The following is a 22,032-nucleotide window of genomic DNA, read 5'->3' as shown; positions in this document are numbered from 1 at the left end:
GGTTTTTGGTTGATACAGAAAGAGGGTTTTAAATTTTGTTAATTGAGGATACGTGATATAGGCACACAATATAGCAGTTGGTTACAATAGTTACGATACTACCCCCATTGTTTTTTAAATGTTGCATGTTTGCATCTAATGTTTAAATTGATTACAAAAATGTCACCTTGTAAATTTAAAGGTGATTTTTGTTCTCAATTGTTCACACAAAAAAAATTGTTCTCGATTGAACATCCCTATATATATATATATATATATATATATATATATATATATATATATATATAGAGAGAGAGAGAGAGAGAGAGAGAGCTAGGTTCAAGTATTCTAACTAATTATTGTGCGGATATTGCATGCTATGAGAATTACTAAGAGAATAAGTTGTTTAGTAATGCGAATACGTTCAATCTTACAAAAATATCGTCATTTTCATGCATTCTTGCTAATTATTATTTATTTAATTTTGTTCTCACATATCGTTTTTCACTCATTTTCAATCTGACAAAATACGACTCAATAAACATTCTGATAGAAATGAGAATAATAATAATATGTGTATAATAACCTTATAGACGATTTAATTAGTGAGAATGTGTGTTAATGACAATAGTTATGTAAGATTGAATGTATTTATATTATCAAACAATATATTTTCTTTATCATTCTTATAGTATACGATATCCGCATAATAATTAGTTAGAATAAAATAACCTAAAGAGAAAAAATATATATACATAGAATATATATATATATATATATATATATATATATATATATATATATATATATATATATATATATATATATATATATATATATATATATACTTGTGTAGATGTGTATGTATATATATTTTTTCTCTTTTCTAAACATGTACATACGCACGAATATACGTATCAAATATGTATTTTTTCAAAGAAATAAAGTAAATTAGAAGACGTTTGATAAGAAAAATATGCAAAAAGTAGATTATGTAAAATGAAGATGTGCATATGTACATCAACCTGTGCATATAGGCGGTGCAAATAATCTTTATCATCCATCTAAACTTATTATTTTTTTTTAAAGTTGAATATTTCCTACATATGGACATAAATTTAAGTATATACACAAGTTTAAAAAAAACATTCCAATTGCTTGAAGATATCATCAATCTAAAACATTCCACTCCTCTCCTACCCTAAATGATGTATTTTCGAGTTGATATTCTTAAACTCGACACAGTTAACCGTGTATTTGTTGGTTTGCCTTTTTTAAGTTGTGATTGCATGTACATGCACCATCAACATTCAATAGTTTGGATTTTGGTGCAATGTCTCTTTTGATCATACGCAAAACTTATTATTGCTCGTAGTGACTCTTACTACCCCATCACCTTACTATCTTTAAATTTTTTACTTTTTAAATAAACGTCACTTTTATATTAGGGTAAATTTCAGAAAGTCCCTATATATATGTTGTCCAGTGAATCTAGCAAATTTTGGTTCAAGTTTTCTATTTTTTATTTTTTATTTTTTATTACATGGATGGTTTTTATGAATTTATTTTTTTGTCAATTTGCTCTTTTATGTCGTTAAGTCTAACGGTAGAGGCGTTAGTTTTTCTAAAATACTTTTTGTTAAACTTTATTTATTTATTTATTATTGAAAGGGGGCCACCCATTTTATAAGCAACTCCAACTTTGCTATTGACCCTCCGAACCCTTGTCCTGAGTTATCTCAATCTAATGTAATGCCCCTCCCACCCGAAAAGAATATGTTGCTCTGTCCGTCTGTCCCTTTCTTTTCCGTCAAAGCAAAATGCTTTTTTTTTTTTTTTTTTTTTTTTTATTATTTTTTTTAATAACAAATTAATGAAATTATTCCTATCGCTTTATCAAAATTTCGTGTTTGGTCTCTATCTTTTGTTTTGCACTCGGACCACCCCTAAGTTTTGGTTTTGTTACGTTGTGAGTTTCTGCCTAATAAGAAATGACTATAACGCCCTTAGTATTTATTTTCCATTTTTGAAACCTATGAGAACGATTTCAACAGAGATAGAATGTAGGAAGACGAGACGTAGATGCAAGGAAAGAAATGGGTGGGTGATGTAGGTTTTCGGTGAAGAGAGGTGAGTGAGAAGGAACAACTACTTGGTGGTTGTGGTAGCCTCCGGCCTCTAGTCTGACAGAAGAAAATTTTCAAACATTTTACTCCTCCTTTCTAGCTTTTCTGGTGATTGGTGTTGGTGTTAGTGACGGGGGCTTAGGAGTGTGTGTTTGCTCCCAGTTTGCTTCAAATTTTCATGTACCTCACGGGAAAAGCAATGATCGGGTGGCATCTTAATATGGGGATGAGATGTGCATGATGAATAAATTGGTCCTTAACATTCTTATGTTACAAATTAAAATAAATTAAGAGTTTTAAAGATGTTAGAAAACATCATGAAGAGCAATATAGTATTTTCCTCTCTAGGGACGAAATTCGCAACAAAACGAAACCATAGGGGCGGTCCGAATGCAAAAGAATATTAAAGAACAAACACCAAATTTTAGCAAACCACGTGGACGATTTCAATAATTTATTTATTTTTCATGTTCAACGTATCATCCTTCATGATTTAATTGATGGGTCTTTTCACGTCTCATCGTTCTCTTTGCAGAAACCAAGCAAATCCTATTATACTTGCACATGATCTCATCGGTCCCCATGTTGTTAATGGAGGTTAATTTGTTGTATGATAGTTTCTTTTGCTTGTTCCTTGACAACGACCTCTTTGGATACCCAACCACGAAATGAAAAAAAGAAAAAAAAAAAGCAATATCAGTGTACACAGGTTATTTTGACCGAATTTAATGTGTCAGATACAAATCTTCACATTTATTATTGTAAAGATTTAGAGGTTACTCGTCTCCTGCATAAGAAAGATTATATTGTAATGTTGAAGAGATGAGAATATTATCATAAAAAGTTTCTCCGGATGTAGGTTCTCTTTATTCGTTTGCTAGACAACATCTAGCTTTTATCACTTTCATATTGCATGATACGCGGCGGTTTGCAAAACCCGTCCTTCGTCAGGTGGTATCAAAGTTCATTAGTATAACGTGACATCTCCAATTTTCATGTCCAAAAAAGACATTTTTATTTATGTTTATTTTAAATCAGAGTGATCATTCTAAATACATAATTTGTCCCATAAAAAAGTATTTCCGAAGAATTTTTTATTGATTATTGAAATTTTGGGATGTCATAACCGATACAAAACATAAGCATAAATGTAATCATTACATGTCTTACAGTAATTTATTGTACTAATGGCCTAAAATCCTCGAATCTCTTAGTGGACTGTACATTCATACCGCTACCTGAGATACAAAGAAACTGAGTGGGTCAGACTTGGAAGCCTAGTGAGCACATCTGGTTTTCAACGACAATATTGTAATCATATATCTTTCACAATAAATACATAATCCCGATTACCCATTACTGTTATTCTTACTCTCTAATCTCTAATGCTAATCTTAAGAGACCTGCCCTACAAGATCTTTGTGAGTAGACAACACCGCTACGGGGAATCCATAGCAATATGTGTCAACAAGGCAGCCCTTAGGGGGATAGAGTACCCAAATGAACAACTTTCATTTTCCCTGAATAGTATGATCGTAAACTCCTACAAGTGGCGAACATGCTAGTGTTCCATTGAATTACCTAGAATAGTCAGTGGTTGTCACCTATATTGTAACACCCGCAAGATAGGCTAGATGATTAAAAAATAATAAGATAATTATTCATCATGACAATAAATAGATGTTTTTATAGAAGATTATTTAGGATAAATATCTAAACAAAAGTCGTAGTAGCCGTAAAAGTGAACTTATGCATATAGAGAACGTTCAAATCTTCCTTCATATGAGGAAGTTATGATTTTTCGAAGTTCATCGCAACAATGTGTGACATAGAAACTGAAATAGAAATCGGATAATTGTTAATCGAAACAATCTAAACGACAATTGAATATCTTGTAAATACAATTCCGTTGATTTAAAGACAGTCGAAAACGGATGTCATAGGAAGAGTTATGATTTAGACACAGACTTTAACAGTCTAAGCTTATTAAAAATATAACCTAAAAAATAAAGTAAGAATTAGCTTACAGAATCTAAATGAAAGTTGTAGATCTTGTCGATAGCTAATTGTGGATATAAAGAACGTCAAAAATGGAGTTCATATGAAGAAGATGCGATTTTTCAGAGTTTTTAAATTTTAAGCACGCCTGAGCACGTGTCACGCACTGACAAGCGGATGTGGCCCATAAGATTTTCGGCACATGTTACCAGGTGAGAGGAATGATGTGGCTAGAGTGTGTGGCGTGCACATCTAAACGCACAGTGTGCAAACTCAAAATCTGCCATATAAATAGAGCAACATCCCTCATTCGCTCCTTACTCCACCATAATCCTCTCTGGCTATATCTCTCTGAAAGTTACAAAATTTCTTAGATTTTAGGGTTCTAGCTAGACTGTAGAGGATCAGAGTATCTAGAAAATAGAAGATCTCAAGTCAGAACTCTGCCAGTGCAATTTCCATACTTTTGTTAGGAAAATCTATGTAAGTTAAGCTACACTTATATTGCTTTTAGTGTAACTTATATTTATATTCATAGTCTTTATTATGAACCTATAAATAAGATTTATCAAAATACTAATTTATCTACTTATGGGAATGGTGACAAGGCTAGATTTAGTGAGGTGTTTAAAGTGAGATTTCTAAATAATATACTTTGTATACCAAACGGACCCTACCTCCGATATGTTCTTACCTGGTTGTTCCTTACTTGATAGATCTTGATGTATACAATGGGATTATTGAGGAATCTAGACTATCATTAGTCACTAGGAATATAAGACTAAGACTTAGTGATATGAACCTAGGTCACATCAAAGGAAAAGCTAAGTACTGAAGTGAAGCGCTGCCCAACTTTTCTAGTCATCCACTTTTAAAAAGTGAGTGCATCATTACTTTCATCTTACACATAAACATGAAGTATTTAGATAATTGAATGTTATATGTGCTTATGTGCAAAGGTGTTATGTGTTAGATGAAATATTATGAAGATAAGTTTTATATGACTTATGTTGTATAGGTATTTTCATGAATATAATACAATGGGCAATGAAGGGTAATGACATATTAGAATTATAAGATGCCATAGTATGATGAGAATTGAGATGCCATAGTATGATGCAAGGTTCAAAAAAGGTGTGAGGCGTGATGTGGCAACCAGGTTAAGCCTCAAGCTTAACGAGCCATGCCGTTTTTCAAGGCATGATGTAAGGTGCCGATTTTTTTTATTAATTTATAATTATATTACCACATAAATATAGATTTATATCACATATAACAAGTTTTTAGAAGTGTTATATCAACAACTAATAACAAAAAGTTAACAAAAAACACAATACTTGTATGTCCATTTAGAAAAGGCATAAAAAAAGAGTAAAAAACATGTCTCAAATGAAGAAACACACAACATAACATGCCATGGCACACAATATCATGCCTTGCCACACGCCACGTCTAACAATAACATTATGAGGATTTTCATAATGGCGAAGCCACGCCTCACGCCATGGCACGACTTGGCGTGCGCCATGACACGTGTTTTAGAACACTGGTATGATGAGAGATGAAAATGACAATAATATGTCATGACTTGAATAGTATTAGTGTACTAACGATGTAGAAATGGTGCTAGTATGCTAATGATGTAAAAATGTTACTAGTGTACTAATGATGTAGAAATGGTACTAGTATACTAACGATGTAGAATGGTACTAGTATGCTAACGACGTAGGAATGGTACTAGTGTACTAACGATGAAGGAATGGTACTAGTATATACTAACTATGTAGTCATTTAATAGAGTACAGGTGACGACCACCGGACTATTCAAGACAATCCCATGCAACACAGACATGTTTACAACATGTAGGTGATGGACTTTGTGCCCATTTGATGTACTCTACTTCCTACTAACACGTATAGTAGAGAAATCCTTGAAACAATACTGTCAGCAATGATGGTTAAGAAGATCCTTGGACAGATCCTTAGGAATGAATATAGAAAGAAACATGCTGACATGTATTGTGAAGAAATCCCTGAAACAATACTGTCAGCAACAATGACTATGATGACCCTTAGGATAGATCCTTAGGGATGAATAAAGAAGAAAACAGGGATGCGTAATCGGGATAAATGTTTGCTAATTAAACATATTAAGTACATTATTGTGGGATGAAAATCGTATATATTCACTAGGTCTCCCAACCTGAACCACTCAGTTTATTTGTATCATATGTATCGATACGAAGGTATTTGATGTCCGGATCTGATAAAAGATTCAAGGAAATAGGCCATTAGTTGTGTAAGGCCAGTAATGATTACATTTATGCTTATGTTTCTTGTATAAGTTATGATATCCCAAGTTTTAATGAATCAATGGAAAAAAACTCTTTGACAATACTTTTTATGGGAAAAATTTCATATTTATAAATAAACTCTGTTTTAAAATAAGCATAAGTAAAAAGGTCTTTTCTGACCATAAAAATGGGGATGTTACATGTATGTTGTTAGATGACTAGTCTCAGTAATACAATGTGTGACCTCTTGCCATTATTTTATTTTCCCCAAAACCCTTTACTACCCAACCGTTATTTTATATTTTCCCAAACCCTTCATTACCCAATGCGAATATGATTAAGTAGTTTATATAAATAAGATCATATCATAGTATAGCACAATTATCAAGTATACAGATAGCAAACACATATAACATCAAATAAATATTTCATATTTATATGTAAGCTGAAAGTAACTATGCACTCACTTGTTAAAAGTGGATGCCTTAGAATTTGAGCAATGTTTCTCCTTAGTACTTTGACGTTTTCCCTTGACGTGACCTAGGTATGATTATTAATTAGTGTTAGTTTGATATTCCTTCTGACTAATGATAGTATAGATTCCTCAACAATCCCAATGTCTACATCAATATCTATCAAGTAATGAATAACTTAGTAGGATCAAATTTAATCATAATCCAAACTCTTCTAATTTTCGAAAATAGTGTTGGGTTTATCAGGTTTTAATCATTCGTATTTTAAGGATTTTAAAATAATAATTAAGGAAACAAGATAGAACCCTGAAAAGGCTGCACCATTTTCAAAATAGGATTAGGGAGGCTAGGGTTTCAAGAAACCCTAGCCATGTCAAAAATCATGGCCATTAGGGTTTAATTTCCATAAACCCTAATTTTGATTTATTCACTATTATGCACAATCAGATAGAAAACCTATAGCTCAGATACCACTAATTGGTTTGGTAGGTTATATTAAAAATCATGTGGTGGAAAAACTTAACCCTTAAGTTCACATGCAACCTATTTGGATCTAAGTTTTCTCTATTGATAACTATAATTTATGAAAATCAAAGAACCCTAGGAAACCCCTATTATTATCTAAATTCAAAAAAGGGATTAGGGTTTACATACCTTTTGATTATTGTTGTAAATAATCAATAAAATCCTTCTTGAACATTACGTGCCTCTGATGGCTCACACACAAAACCTTAGAAACCCTAGAATGAAGAGAAGAGAGAGGGATGAGAAGGAAGTTTCGTTCCTAATACTCTTAGGAATGTCATGAACGAAAATTGATGGCCTTGGGGGTCCTATTTATAATTTAGGTAACTTGAAAGCAAAGCAAAATCTAAATTGATTAAATAATAGATTTAATCATAATTCAAATCCTTTCCATTTATGCAACCAAGAGACTTTCAGAAACCCAAAGGAACCTTTAGAACCGTCCATGTCATGGAGGTTTCTAGAGTTGCTTCTTTTGTTCAACTATTGAATAATTAAAATTCACCCTTTGCACCTTTTATTAATTACAATTAATCCCAAATTAATTTGGGATTAATTCTGATTAGTAATTAATTAATTCTAATTGATTTCTTATTAATTTATTAACCATATAAACTAACAACTCAATTAACTATCGATTGCTTGTTAATTTATTAATCACATAACAAATTAACATATCAATTATCTATTCTCAATTAATATATTAATCACATAATATATATTAACAAAACATTTCTCTTTCTATCTATCTATCTATCTATCTATCTATCTATCTATCTATCTATCTATCTCTCTCTCTCTCTCTCTCTCTCCTAATATCATTCATAACTATTTCTGGTTATGAGGGCAACTCAAAAGGACTTTACTTCTATTTTCAAGTTTATACTAATTTAGTGATAAGCTTAGACACCTTAATCCAACTGTCTCCACTTGGACAAGTCTATAACTAGAATTGCAAGTATAACCAAATAGCAAATAGTGCTTTCCAAAGCCATTTCCGAACTCTGATTTAATAAGAAATTGGCTCTAAGACAAGTGAACAAGTATTCCTTCGTTCTACAAGATATCATATGGACATGAGACATGGATTAGATTAATCTCATAGTCCAATATTTTGTTTCTCGATTTCCTGATTTATGATGACTGAATTTAGACTACTAATTAAACACATCAATTCAGTCCGGGCTCGACCAAGAACTTCAAATGTCGACAACAAATCATTAAGGGGCCCAAAGGTATCACTTTTCTCGTGTGGGAAAAAGGAACGAATAAGCTTCAACTTATATGCTTGTATCTTTTACTCATCAAATCATGCATGATGTTATGTTTTATAACATCATGTAACTGATGCATTTTCGTAACACCAATACACAACTGACTTGTAAATTACAACTCATATATCTCCATTTCAAGAATATAAGATATTATCATCTCACAATTACTCGTGGTATAATCCATGAAGTAATTCTCTAAGCATGGGTTTATCCAATACTCAAAATCTCCATTTTCTAAGTACTCATCAATATTGTAGCAACGATTGAAACGTCTAATCTCCATAAACAATCTACAATTCAATTCATGATAGTCTCAATTTACTACTTACTTTCAAAAGTATGAGCAATTATAGAATTTTGAATAATCACATCATCTAGGAAGTAAAACATGCAAAGTGAAACACAATAATAAACTAATTAACTATGGTCTCAAAACTATTAAATATAAATAATCTCTATTATTTAATTACCAAAATAATTATGATTTTATTCATTGTATAATGTTTTGAGTCATCAACTAACCACTTGAATCAAACATCAGTCATACCATGCGTATTATGCCTCTCTATGGTCCTTCCTTTGTGAATAGATCAAATGGACATTATTCTAATGATGATAATTTCATAATTCCAAATTCTTATCAATATCCAAGATGTGATGGAATTCCAACTTAACATGAATTAATCACATGTGATATCAAGATTCCAAAGTATCAAAGACGGAGTCTTCGATATTACAGAATATCATGTTGGAACTTTGTCACTAGAAACAATTCCATGGTAATAAAGGTTCAAATCCAAGGTACACTCCTTGAACAGTTCTCTTGCATTAAAGTTTCTAGCTAACTCACATTTAGACTTCTTAACCATCTCCCATTATGAAAACATTTCCATGTGAGCATCAATTCTGATCAAGAACCATCTTAATACATAATCATGTTACTATGGTCCATACAAATTAATATCATACTTCTAACTGTCCACAAGCAACCAGTCTTTTGGTATAACCTTAGAATGTTCTTGGCGGTTGTTTAACAAATTTAGTCACAGAAAGTTCTAGTCCTTTTTCTCATAATGCTCTAAGCATTTGAAAAATTAGAATAAATGAATATTATAGCATATATAATCGATCCTATATCCGAAGCATACGAGAGTCGACTCATTATATCTTATACAAGGATCTGATATTTGTTCAATCTCTTGCTATAATATTTCCATGAAGGTTGTAAAAATCCTGACTAGGTCCCGATTAATCCCTAGGCTCTACCATACCGATTAGAGGGTGTCTAGTGATTAATCACTGCCTACAAAATCAATGAAGCAGTAGAAAACAATGAAGAAGTTTTATCTCCAGAGAAACCATTTAAGGAATGATTAGTGTTGTATTAATCATATTAACCTATTTTATTATAACATTAATGATATTTAAGAAAATTGTTATGATATAGACATATAATTTTTGAAAATTCATCGAATTAGCAATTAATGGTTCCCAATTAATCCCCCGATTAATTTCCGTCTAGCCGATTAATCCATTAACCCCAGTCTACCAACTAGCTAACATCGAGCGTGTTTTACAACTTTAATTTCCATATATTAAATTTCCTATGTTGAACCATTTCAACATGATATTCATATATGTCTATGACTAAGTTCTATTAAAATATACAATATAAACCTTTAGATTCGAAAATAAATATGAGTGACCTCTCCCTTAAGTCTACTATAGCGAAACAATTCCCAAACTTGACACTTTGCAAATTGCAAAGTTTGCAATTCCTAAAAAATTATAATGAAACAATTCCCAAACTTTGCAATTTGCAAATTGGAAACATCGTTCCCTACGAACAATATTATCAATATGCAATACTAGCATAACAATTATGTTCCTACTAGCTTTGACATATACCTAGAAAATAACTGGACTTCTAGAAATCAATACTCTTGACTTTCTTACTGAAGTACAAATTTATGTTATGCGATGCTTTGATAAGCTTCCAACTACACTTCTTAAGCTTATACATCTTCACTGGATAACATATATGTGTGTGTGTGTGTGTTTAAATCCTTTTAGTACTTGTAGCTATATGTCATGAAAGTTCGAACAATTCCTTTCCATTCCTCACAATTTGAAATATGAAGAGGGATGTCATAATCATATTGTAAATTTGAGAATGTAATTAACACAACCAACATCCATATTGATCTTTATCAGATCTTATAATCTATCAATGAAGGTATTTCCTTACAATCATTCTCATGAATTAGAGTGAAACCTTTGCCACTTAGATTTTATGGTGCATACATTCCCAACCATGTGAATCTATCATTTCCAACCTACAATCATAAGACAAGGTTTAGGACAAAACCAAATTCAAATTTAGCTTTCCTTTATCCACTAAACTTTGCTATTCTAAATTTTTTGCCTTGTGGTAGCTCAAGGGCCTACCAGTGCTTCCATGCTGTTAGGAAGTCACCCATATTAATCAAGGCACTTTCACTGACCAACGCACTTTGCTTTTGTAGTTAAATGAAAACCACAAAAATCATCAGCATTGCCAACTCAACTAGAAGTACACAGAAATAAGAATGTGTCAACCATACACGATACGATATCTACCTTTGGTCGCATGCTAGTGATAACTAAAAGGTTTATTATCGGTTGACTCTTGAAGCTCTCAAGATCAATACTAATCCCATCGAATTCTTCACATATGAGCTTTCTCTCAAGGAACATTCCTTGACTAGCTAAAGAAAATATTCATAATGTAACATCCCAAAAATTCAACAAATTTAAAACTTTTCAAAACAACTCTTTTGTCTAATAGAAGTGTTACAAAACCATTGTTTCAAAACATTATTTAAAATAAGAGTCTCCCAAGATCTAATTAGTTGTAAAACCAAGGATATGTACGGTCACACCTTCGCCTTGCCACGGTCCACTGAAGTACCTAAAACCATAAACCAAAACTGTAAGCATGAAGCTTAGTGAGTTCCCCCAAAATGCCAACACACAAATAAATAACATATTCAAATAATAGCATGTATTGGGTCTGCAGCTAAAAGACTGGATTACCCCTGAGCCCAAAGTATGAGTCTAGCTTTCCTATCGGGCCCACAACTCATATACGGCTTGCTCCCTAGTGTTTTCAAGTGTTGTCATCTACTCTGGTCGATGACCCAGACATACTTGTCAGTTGTTTGATATGGAACCACCATTTCTGGTCGCCCAAGAAAAAGGAGAAACACTCCGCTATGATCTCACACACTCTACCCCAGTCCTGGGAACTATTCGATGTCAAGCTTAATCTGAACTAAGCAACCTTTACATGTCTTATTATTAAACCTAAGGTACGACTTATAACTAAGGGCAATCGGTTTCAGCTACGATTTCCAATCCAATAGTATTATCCTAATTACACAAATAACATATAACACAGATAGCATCAGAAAGCATTTAATGTTTCATATAATGCTTTTATTTTAGATTATGATCTTGATAATAACTACGAAATCACCTGACAACGTGTCTGGTGATTGGTGAATCAGGTAGAGCTTCGCCTTACACCTTTCCAAAAGACCTAGATGTACATAACCTAAGTCTTAGCCTAATTTCATGATTTATGAACTATTATCCTAAGGGTTTAGATTCCTCAACATTCCCAAATTCTACTTCAATATTTAAATAAGGAATAACCAGGTAGGATCATTTCGGAGGTAGGGTCTATTTGGTATAAAGAGTATATTGTTTGGAAATCCCACTTTAAACACCTCACTAAATCCAGCCTAGACGTCACTCCCACAAGTAGATCAATCAGTATAACGACTTAAAATCACTGATAAATCTTAATTATAGATTCATAATAATGACTATGACTGTAATTAAAAGTTACACTTAACATAAACTAAGTGTAGCTTAACGTACATGCTTTCTTGATGAAAACCGGGATCTAAATGGGCAAAATACTGAGTCGGGATCTCCTACTCGATGGCTACTACTCAGATGAGTAATTAGGCGCATCGCAAGGCTTCACCATAGGCTAGAAACAAGGGAAAAAGGGCTTAAAGTAGAGCAAAATTCGAGAGAATATCTTTAACACCCATAAAAATCATGAAAAAATTTAATCTTTTAAAACCAATTCCAAAATCATGAATTTTTTACAACATAATTTTCAAAACATGTTCCATATTCGAATTTCCCAAAATCATAAGCCAAAACATGAGGATGTGTACGGTCACGCCTTTGCCTTCCTGCGATCGTCTGAAGTACCTGAAACATAACCCAAAACTGTAAGCCCAACGCTTAGTGAGTTTCCGCCAAACTACCAACACAACACATAATCATAATAATACCAACAAACATCATGCACACAGAGCCTTCAACCTGACTGGACCGCCTGACAAGCCTATAGACTATCTGGACTGCTCATAGAACCTTCAACATGACTGGACCGCCTCACCGGGCCTTCAGTCTATCTGGACTGTTCTCCGGCCTTTCGGCCTGACCGATGCGCCCCTTTGGCCTGCAGTCTATCCAGGCCGCCCTGGGTCTCTTGGCCTTCAGCACACAGCAAGACCGCCTCAACCCAACAAAACATCACATATTAACATATACCATATCAAACCTAGCTAGCATATATAGACAGCCATACATATCTAACAGATCACTAAGCATAACATCATCCTATATACCAGGATACATATCTAATAGATCACTACAACATAACATCATCCTATATACCAGGATACAAATCTAACAGATCACTACAACATACAATCATGTGACAAATCAGGATAACATTCCAAAGGACCGACCTTGGTGCCTTCGACCCAAAAGTACAGTGAGGAAAAATCAAATTGCAAACTGAACAGAAGCTGATGAGGTCACGACTCCGAATCTCAGCTCTTTAACCGACACTTATTCCCACCAATTGACCAATTCCATCAAAATACCAATATACCCTCAAGGTCAAATTTGGTCAAAGTCAAAGTCAACTATCCTCACATCGTAGCCAGGCCTTGGTCACGTCATGACATCGAACCCGATCTGATTCCCACTCGACTCGACCCAAATTGGTCAACTCAGTGAAAGAAACCACCTGAACTGTCATCACGACATGAGCACCCATTCTCACGGCGTGACCTCTAAGGTTCCTAACAGAAACGGGACTGTTCCGTTTCTCACATTGTGGGATCTCACACCCTATGTCGTGAGCGTTGTCTGAGGCTAAAACCCACCATTTAAGTCCTTATTCCAGTAAGTATTTGAGTTCACTTCTTCCAGAAGCTAAAGGGGACCCCTAAGGTCCATAAAAATGTTTCCTTTATGGCCATGCATGCACCAAACATGATCATCCATTTTCTAGGTCAAAAAAGGAAGAAATAGGCTTCAAACTTGCATGCATACCTCAAATCTATACCAATTTCCAAATCTAAACACTATGAGGTTATTGTGACTCTTAGAATCCATAAAGTTGCCAACTTTATGGATCTACTCCACTCAATCAAGCAATAACATCAATAAAATGGACAAAACTCAAAATTTGCCCATGCTAAGTAATAAAGTTGGAGCCTTTGATACTTATAAGGGTCCAAAAGTAAGAAAATATGATGATGATGTTGATTCTTTGCCCACACCAATACTAGAGTACATCCTTTTTCTTCTTTCCTTCTTCCCACAAGCTAGAAATGCACCCGAATGACAAAGGATCTTAAGGAGAGGTAAGATTAGGGTTTCTAGAGGCTTAAAGGGTGATAGAAGGCTGAGGGTGAGAAACGCTAGCCATCTCATTCCCTTAAATACTGAAAACTTAGGGTTTTTGGTTGTCAACCGCCTTCACGTCATGAGCACTATACTGCTCATGTTGTGGACTTTTAAATGATGCACGCGTCCGGATCAATCCTTATGACGTGAAAAGGAAATCATCACGTCGTGAGCAGGGCAATTTCTAAAACTTATAACTTCGCACTATTAAAGATAATATGTACCTAATTCGGTTGTTACAACTCTCCCCAACTTAAAGTAGATTTTGTCCTCGAGATCATTCCTTACCATCCCTAGCACGCCAAACAACCTAAGCAATACGACCACAACCCCGAGCATACCACGACCTTCCGAAGGAAACTGAAACCAACCCTAGTAAGGCCCTCCAACGCGAAGATGGACGAATCCTTTTTAGCCTCAAACAATGCCATGCAAAATAACTACGTCTACTCAATTTGAAATCTAAAGTCTCAAATTGGTCTGACTCCCTGACAGACCGCGTATATTGTATCGTTGCTAATTCCATACTACATTCCCCCGAAACGACTACTCAACTTCTGATAACCGGAAGTATCCACTAGAAAACAGATTCACAAACCATACATTGTTGCTGAAAACCTTTCACTTGACCAAAGGGACAAATATTCCTTCTAGGGAAAACTCATCTTGATGACAACAACTTCCCAGGAATATAATGAACAACGGGAGATAAACCTTCAAGTGCTGAACAAGACTCTGCTTCCTTTAACTCCCGAACCAATATACCGTTGCTGGAATTCTAAAACCCGATACTTGCCTAACCCTTACAGAGATAGAACCAAACCAAACCTCAATCACAAGAATCTGATCTGACATCAAAACTGAAACCATCCTTTAGCCATGAACCCTTTAACTGATACCCTTGGCATATATATTCCTTAATTCACTCTCCTGAAATGAAGACCTTGCACATAAACACCTGTGATTCCCAATGCGAGTTCCCACCAAAACCAACTCGGTACTTAACTCATATCCCGAGATCCAAGGACCTACACTTGCATTTCACCCGAAATCTTCTGATTCACGGCAACCCCTCACTAAATATGGATATAAATATTTCCCCCCAACCATCGTTGAGACTACCAGTCTCACACCTGGTCCATCCACCAGGTTCCTAATAGCCCAAAAGACAAGGATATCCTAACCTAAGCATCCTTCTGCGCCACTTACTAACCACACACTCAATCATGCAACCCAATATCCAAAACCTTTTACAGGCCGCTTCCCTAAACACCCCTTATAGACCGGCTTCGTGAATGAGGCCTACTAATGGTAAGACTAACCTTTCTTATACATATATATAATATATTAAACTTTTAATTTTATATAGTATAAGGGTGTATTTTAAACTTATAAAATACTAAGTGGTTTAATCCTTTAATAAATTAAACTTTTAATTTATTTATATTTAAACCGTATATGGATTTATCAATTCTCTTTCAATTAAACACATAATTAATATTATTGATAAAATCCATGAGGGTGTATTTTTAAACTATTCAAAATACCAAGGTTCTAAAATTTAAGATTTCAAAATTAAAAACTATTTAATTAAATTTTAAATTATAAAACTAAAGGGTGTATTTTTAAACTTTTCAAAATACTAGGTTAAATTTAAATTAATCATATAATCTTATCATAATCCACAAATTCAACCAAATCTTTCAATTTTGATAAGGATATCATGTTATCTTTCAGAAAATTCGATTTTAGGCTTTAAAAACGAATTATGGCAATTATCCTAATCAAAATCTAATCTGAAAATCAAAAAAATCGGAAACTGACGAGTCAACTTGTCGAGTTGGTGAAGGAACTTGTCAAGTTCATCCTCCAGACAACAAAAATCAATTTCCATGTTCTTTGGACAGTTCACTATTGCATCAATTCAATTGAAAAACATCCTAGGCTTTGATACCACTGATGGGTTACGAGCATATCCACATTCCTATGTGATCATGCAACCCTAATTGCTTTGGATCTAAGTTTTTCACAAATTTAACATACAAATAGAACACCAAAGCAAGAACCCTAGAAACTAGCATAGGTTTTCGAAATTCACAAAGAAAATAAGGTTAGAAGATTGCCTCACTTGTTATATAGTAATAGCAAGAGTTCCATGAAAATCCTTGACTCTTGAAAGCTTAGTGCCCCATGTGTTGCACGTCTAATGGAGTCACAAACACCCAATACAAAGGATGAGAATGAGAGACAAGGAAATCGGCCAGGGTTTCAATCTAGAGTGCATGAGCCAATTTTCTTAGGGTTTAGAGGGTTTATATATGTCTAGGTTGCTTAGTCTAGAAGCTCGACTTGAATAAAGAAACCCTAATTCTTACCTTAAGCTCAAAGCAACCCATGGACCTTCTCTTATTGCCCTTGGACGAAATCTGATGGAGTTACCCATAAATTCATCCAATCCACTCTATAAAGTCCTAAGCCTGGTTTCACAACTATCAATGATTTGCAAAACAACCTCTCCGTTATTAATTGTTCTTTTAACCCCAAAATTAATATCAAATCAATTTCTGATTAATCACCAATTAATAATATGATTTCCAAATAATAGATTAATCTTGTAATATATTAATAAAATCATTTGAGTACCAATTTATTATTTCACATAATAAATTCTACTCTCTCTCCACTAGTCATACTGTCAAGTTCGATGAGTGAAGGCAACCTGAAAGGACCATGCTACATATCAAATCAAGTACATACTAATTATAGTTATGGGATTAGACACCAAATCCAACAATGCACATCACTTGGATTTGCCTTTCCAATAGTTCAACTTTTCTTCCTTTCTTGGCCATCTTGCTTTGTCACCAAGATCTTGCATGGCGAATATTAGACCTGAAGCATCCACAGAGAACCAATAATCAATAATTTTAGGATATTCTTCTTCTTCTCCTTCATCATCGAGGGAAATAACACTGTGATGATTGGTTTTGGAATACGGTCTTGACTTATAGGATCTTTAGGCTGAGGATTCAGCCTTCCTATTGTAATTGTCATAGGAACTTGGTGTGTTGGCCCTCTTTTGTATTTCTTTGTTTTTGACCAATCTGATGAACCTTAGTACTTGGTTTTTGATTTCATCCATATGTTTGCATGGATTCATCACAAGGTATTCGTAAAATGGGGAATCCATCTTCAAACCTATCTTAAAGGCCTCCACGGCAGTGGCGATGTCGATGTTTGGTATGTTTAGGGCTTCCCTACCAATCCTGCTTACAAAGTCCCTTAAGGATTCTTTGGGATCCTGGATCACCCGATAGAGATCACTAGTGATCCTTTCAAATATTCTACTGCAAGAAAACTGATTATTGAAAAGATTAACTAAATGAGCAAAAGAGGTAATAGAATAAGGAGGAACATTAAGAAGCCATATTAAGGTTGATCAAGTAAGGATCGATCTGAAGCCTTTGCATAAACAGACTTCTTTCAAGTGTGGTGTGATGAGAATATAATTCTCTTAGATCAATAGATTCAAGCAGATAATAAATAAGAACGACAGGAATGGAAAACGATGAGCACAATGATGAATTAAACAAGTGTCGAATGATTAATATGCTCTATCTCAGAAGAGTTCGATGTGAATTGCTACTGTATGGATAGGCTAGGGTTACAATACGATAAGCAAAGTAATTATCAAAAGCATTAACAATATAATGCATGAATGCACTATATATACAAAACCCTAAACAAATCACTGCTAGACAGGCCCAAACCAAGAGTACTTAATGGACCGAACTGCAAAGCCCAATGACGCAATCTTCTTGGACTCAACAATCTCCCCCTTTGCGTCAATTGAGGCAAGAGTTCACTTCGATTGAGCAATGGTGTTTTTCTTCACGGTCTTGAATAGCTTCGGTATGAGTGCAAGTAGAGTTTGTCTGAAGTTGATATACCACCGAAGCATATCTGATAACAACTTCCTGTCTGCATCACTATTCTGGTCGCACCTGTAAATAATCTCAAGTATATGCTCCAAGCAAGCGGTGGAGAACAAGTGTTTGTCAGCAAGAGTGAACAGACATTCGCTTGCCTTCCCAATGGGTTTGATAGTGGGCTTCTTTCTCCGGGCAGAGGCGGTCTCCTGATCCATTTTTCTGACTTCAAGAATATAAAACACCAACATTCGCTTGATATGGTCAATGATAGGCTCATATACTTGTTGATTGGTCAGCAAGATGTTGTTCAAGAGCATCCGGTCATGAGGATTCAGATTCGGCAAATCAACAAAGGAAATCATATGGACCGAACCATCTAACCCTCGAGTTACCTTGAACTTGATGTTGATAAACTTCCCTGTCGAAGTGGGTTTCAACACCTTGACTGTTGTGATTTTCTGATTACTCCAAGTCAGGTATTGGGGTTGAGAGAAAGTAGGATAGTACTCATGTAAGTATCGATCAACCTTCGGACCAGGTGAAGGAACAACAATATTTGAATCAAAACAGTGAAATATAAATGCCTTTCGGGTGATTAGCATGTTGAACTGAGAATCCTTGGAGTTATCAAGACTGAACGAAAGGAATGGTTCGAGCCATTGTGTGCTTGGAGACTCGATTACCTCCTTTAAAAGCTTTTCCATCGTCCATAAAAGGAACATGGATTTCCTTCTTTCCATAGCTTCATTCATTTTTTTTCCTTCTTCTCTCTTTCAGTTTCCTCACTTTCCCTACGAAGCTTTTCCTCAAGCTCTCGTTCATTTTGCTTGACTTTGAGATTTTCAGTTTTGGAGGCTTTTCATTCGCTTTCGATCACATCTTCGATTTCAACAACAACATCTTCACCAATTTTCTTCTTTCTTTTGTCCTTCATACTGCCCGAAGCTTCATTATCCTTCAGTCCAGCAGTGACTTTTGATTGTAGTATGAGTTTGCTTGTTGGAGGTGGTTGAGATTCACCTTTGCTAACATTTTCTCCCCCTTGTTTCGGAAAGACCACAGGCTCTGGAACACCGTCAATCCTGCTTAGAATGTCTAGAGCATGTCTCAAATTCTCAGCCAAGTGGCGTCAAACCGATATGGTAAGAACCGAATCATGTGCTTCCAGAAGATGTAGAAGGATGGAATGCACATCACCAACAAAGCTTTTAACAACTGCACGCTCAAACTTAAGTTCGTCAATTTCTTTTTTTCACCATCTTGAGTTTCAAATTCTGAGTTTTGAGCTGAGCAGTACGACGATCCAGATCATCCATGATCTTTCTTTCAACAGCAAGTTCGACTTCAAGTTGAGTGAGACGGGCATCAACGAATGTGTGAAGCTCAGTGTTTGTAACGCCCGTAGATCAGGGCTAGTCAATTTAGAGATGATAAGCGTCAAAAATGACTTTTTAATAGAAGATTATTTAGGATGAATAATCTTAACTAAGTTGTAGTAAATGCTACAAGGATTCCGTACATATAAAGAATGCCGAAATCCGAGTTATAACGAAGAAGTTATGACCTGTCGAAGTTTCGCGACAGAACCGACACGACGCTGAATGACGTAAAAAGTGAATTTACGTTAGAGTGATATTTAGCCTTAGCGATCTAAACGAAAGTCGTAGAGTTCGTTAAACCATGAGCGTGCATAAAAAGAACGCCCAAATCTGACTTCGTATGAGGAAGTTATGATTTTTCGAAGTTTCCACTTAGTGGTATGCAACCCGAATACTCGATTTGAGACCGAGCGGTTTTAGCCGAAAAAATCTAAATGAGAATCGAAGATCTCATTAATTGTAGTAAAACGATAAAAAGATAGGCGAAAACGGACGTCGGATGAAGAAGTTATGATTTTATAACGGAGTTTTCTTGTCCCGGCCTACTAAAAATAAATAATAAAAATAAAGTCAAAATTAGCCGACGGAGTCTGAACGAAAGTTGTAGAGCGTAGTCTCACCAACGCGGAGCTATAAAGAACGTCAAAACCGGAGGTCGTATGAGGAAGATATAAAATTTTGAAGTTTATTAAATATTTTCAAAATTAAATTTAAATATAAACTTTCGCTATTATCCAAGGGGGGAGTCACCGGGCTTATCCAGGTTACGCCCAGCGTAACCTACGATTACGCCCAACGTAAATCGAAGTTCCAGACCCTATAAAAGGGAGTCGATTGCATCCGATTCATTTGCTCATTTCTCTTCTTTCTCTCGTGTTTTTGCATCGTTTTTCGTGCAAGAAATATCCCGAAGCCCCGGTATCATTCCCGAGCCCCGAAGCAAGTCCCGAGCCCCGAAGATCCTAAGAAGTGAAATTCCCGAGCCAAAGCTCTGCCCGCGAGGAGCCCGGTTTTTGTGAAGATCTTCCAGATCTACCGAAGAATACTACTTCTACAAGCCGTAGTGCTGTCCGATCATCTTCTAATCAAGTGAGTGTGTAGTTACTTTCTTCTAACACATAAATATGAAGTATTTGCTATGAAATACGTGCTATGTGTTTATATGTTATTTGTCTATTTGAGATGGGCGTGGAATTAATGTTTTATACAAGTGTTAAATGATTTAAACTGTGTAAGTATTTATATCTACGAAAATGTTGGGTAGAACTTTGGTAGATGGGATAGTTGGTGACTATGGAGTTAGCGCCTATTGATAAACCTTGGCGACGATGTGACTTCGTGCCTATTTGATGAACCTTGGCGACTATGGAGTTAGCGCACGTTGAGTAAACCTTGGCGACTATGGAGTTAGCGCTTGTTGAGTAAGCCTTGGCGACTATGGAGTTAGCGCTTGTTAAGTGAACCTTGGTGACTATGGAGTTAGCACCTAATAGCTATGGATTTAGTACTTGATAAATAAACTTTGGCAGCAATGGATTTCGTGCCAATTCCTTAGGAATAAATGAATGAAGGATAGTTGGTTCTTAGGGTAAAACCTTAAGAAGATAATGGGGATGGGTAATTGGGTTGCTTGTTTGCCGATTAAGTATAATAATTATATTATTGTGGGTTGAAAACCCTATATGCTCACCAGGCTCCCAAGCCTGACCCACTCAATTTTCTTTTCATTACAGGTAATGGCACAAGGGTATAAGTTGGTGGACTTGACGATAGATTTTGGATTATAGATCAGTAGTTAAATAACTATTGTAAGGTCTATTTTATATTGTTTATGCTTTTGGTCTGTATCGAACATGACATCCCAAGGTTTTATTATTTAATGAAAATACATTCTCTTTGAGAAATGTTTGGATAAATGGTTATCATATTTTTGTTTTTGGGAACAAATTCCACAACAGTTTTCTTTAAACGATTACTCTGATTTTAAAAACAAAGCATAAACAAATCGGTGTTTTCTGGCCGTGAAATTGGGGATGTTACAGTTGGTATTAGAGCGTTAGTTAAAGCGAACTAGGAATATGGATTTATTTCTAGACTTAAACTTAGAATGCTAAGCAATGATTGTGAGTTGAGTGTGTCCATTATATTTTAGGTAGTACACCTAAATTGACACAGGCACTAGTTTATTTTAGGAAAATTGCTTAAAATGCTATTATGTGCTAATTGTTATATGTTTGCCATATATGATGTTAATTGTTCGGATCTATGGTCTGTTGCCGACCGGATCGG

This window comes from Lactuca sativa, chromosome 2 (assembly GCF_002870075.4).
Source record: "Lactuca sativa cultivar Salinas chromosome 2, Lsat_Salinas_v11, whole genome shotgun sequence".
In the NCBI taxonomy this organism is placed as follows: domain Eukaryota; kingdom Viridiplantae; phylum Streptophyta; class Magnoliopsida; order Asterales; family Asteraceae; genus Lactuca; species Lactuca sativa.
The sequence above is the reverse complement of the archived record's forward strand: the minus strand, read 5'-3'. Positions refer to the sequence as shown.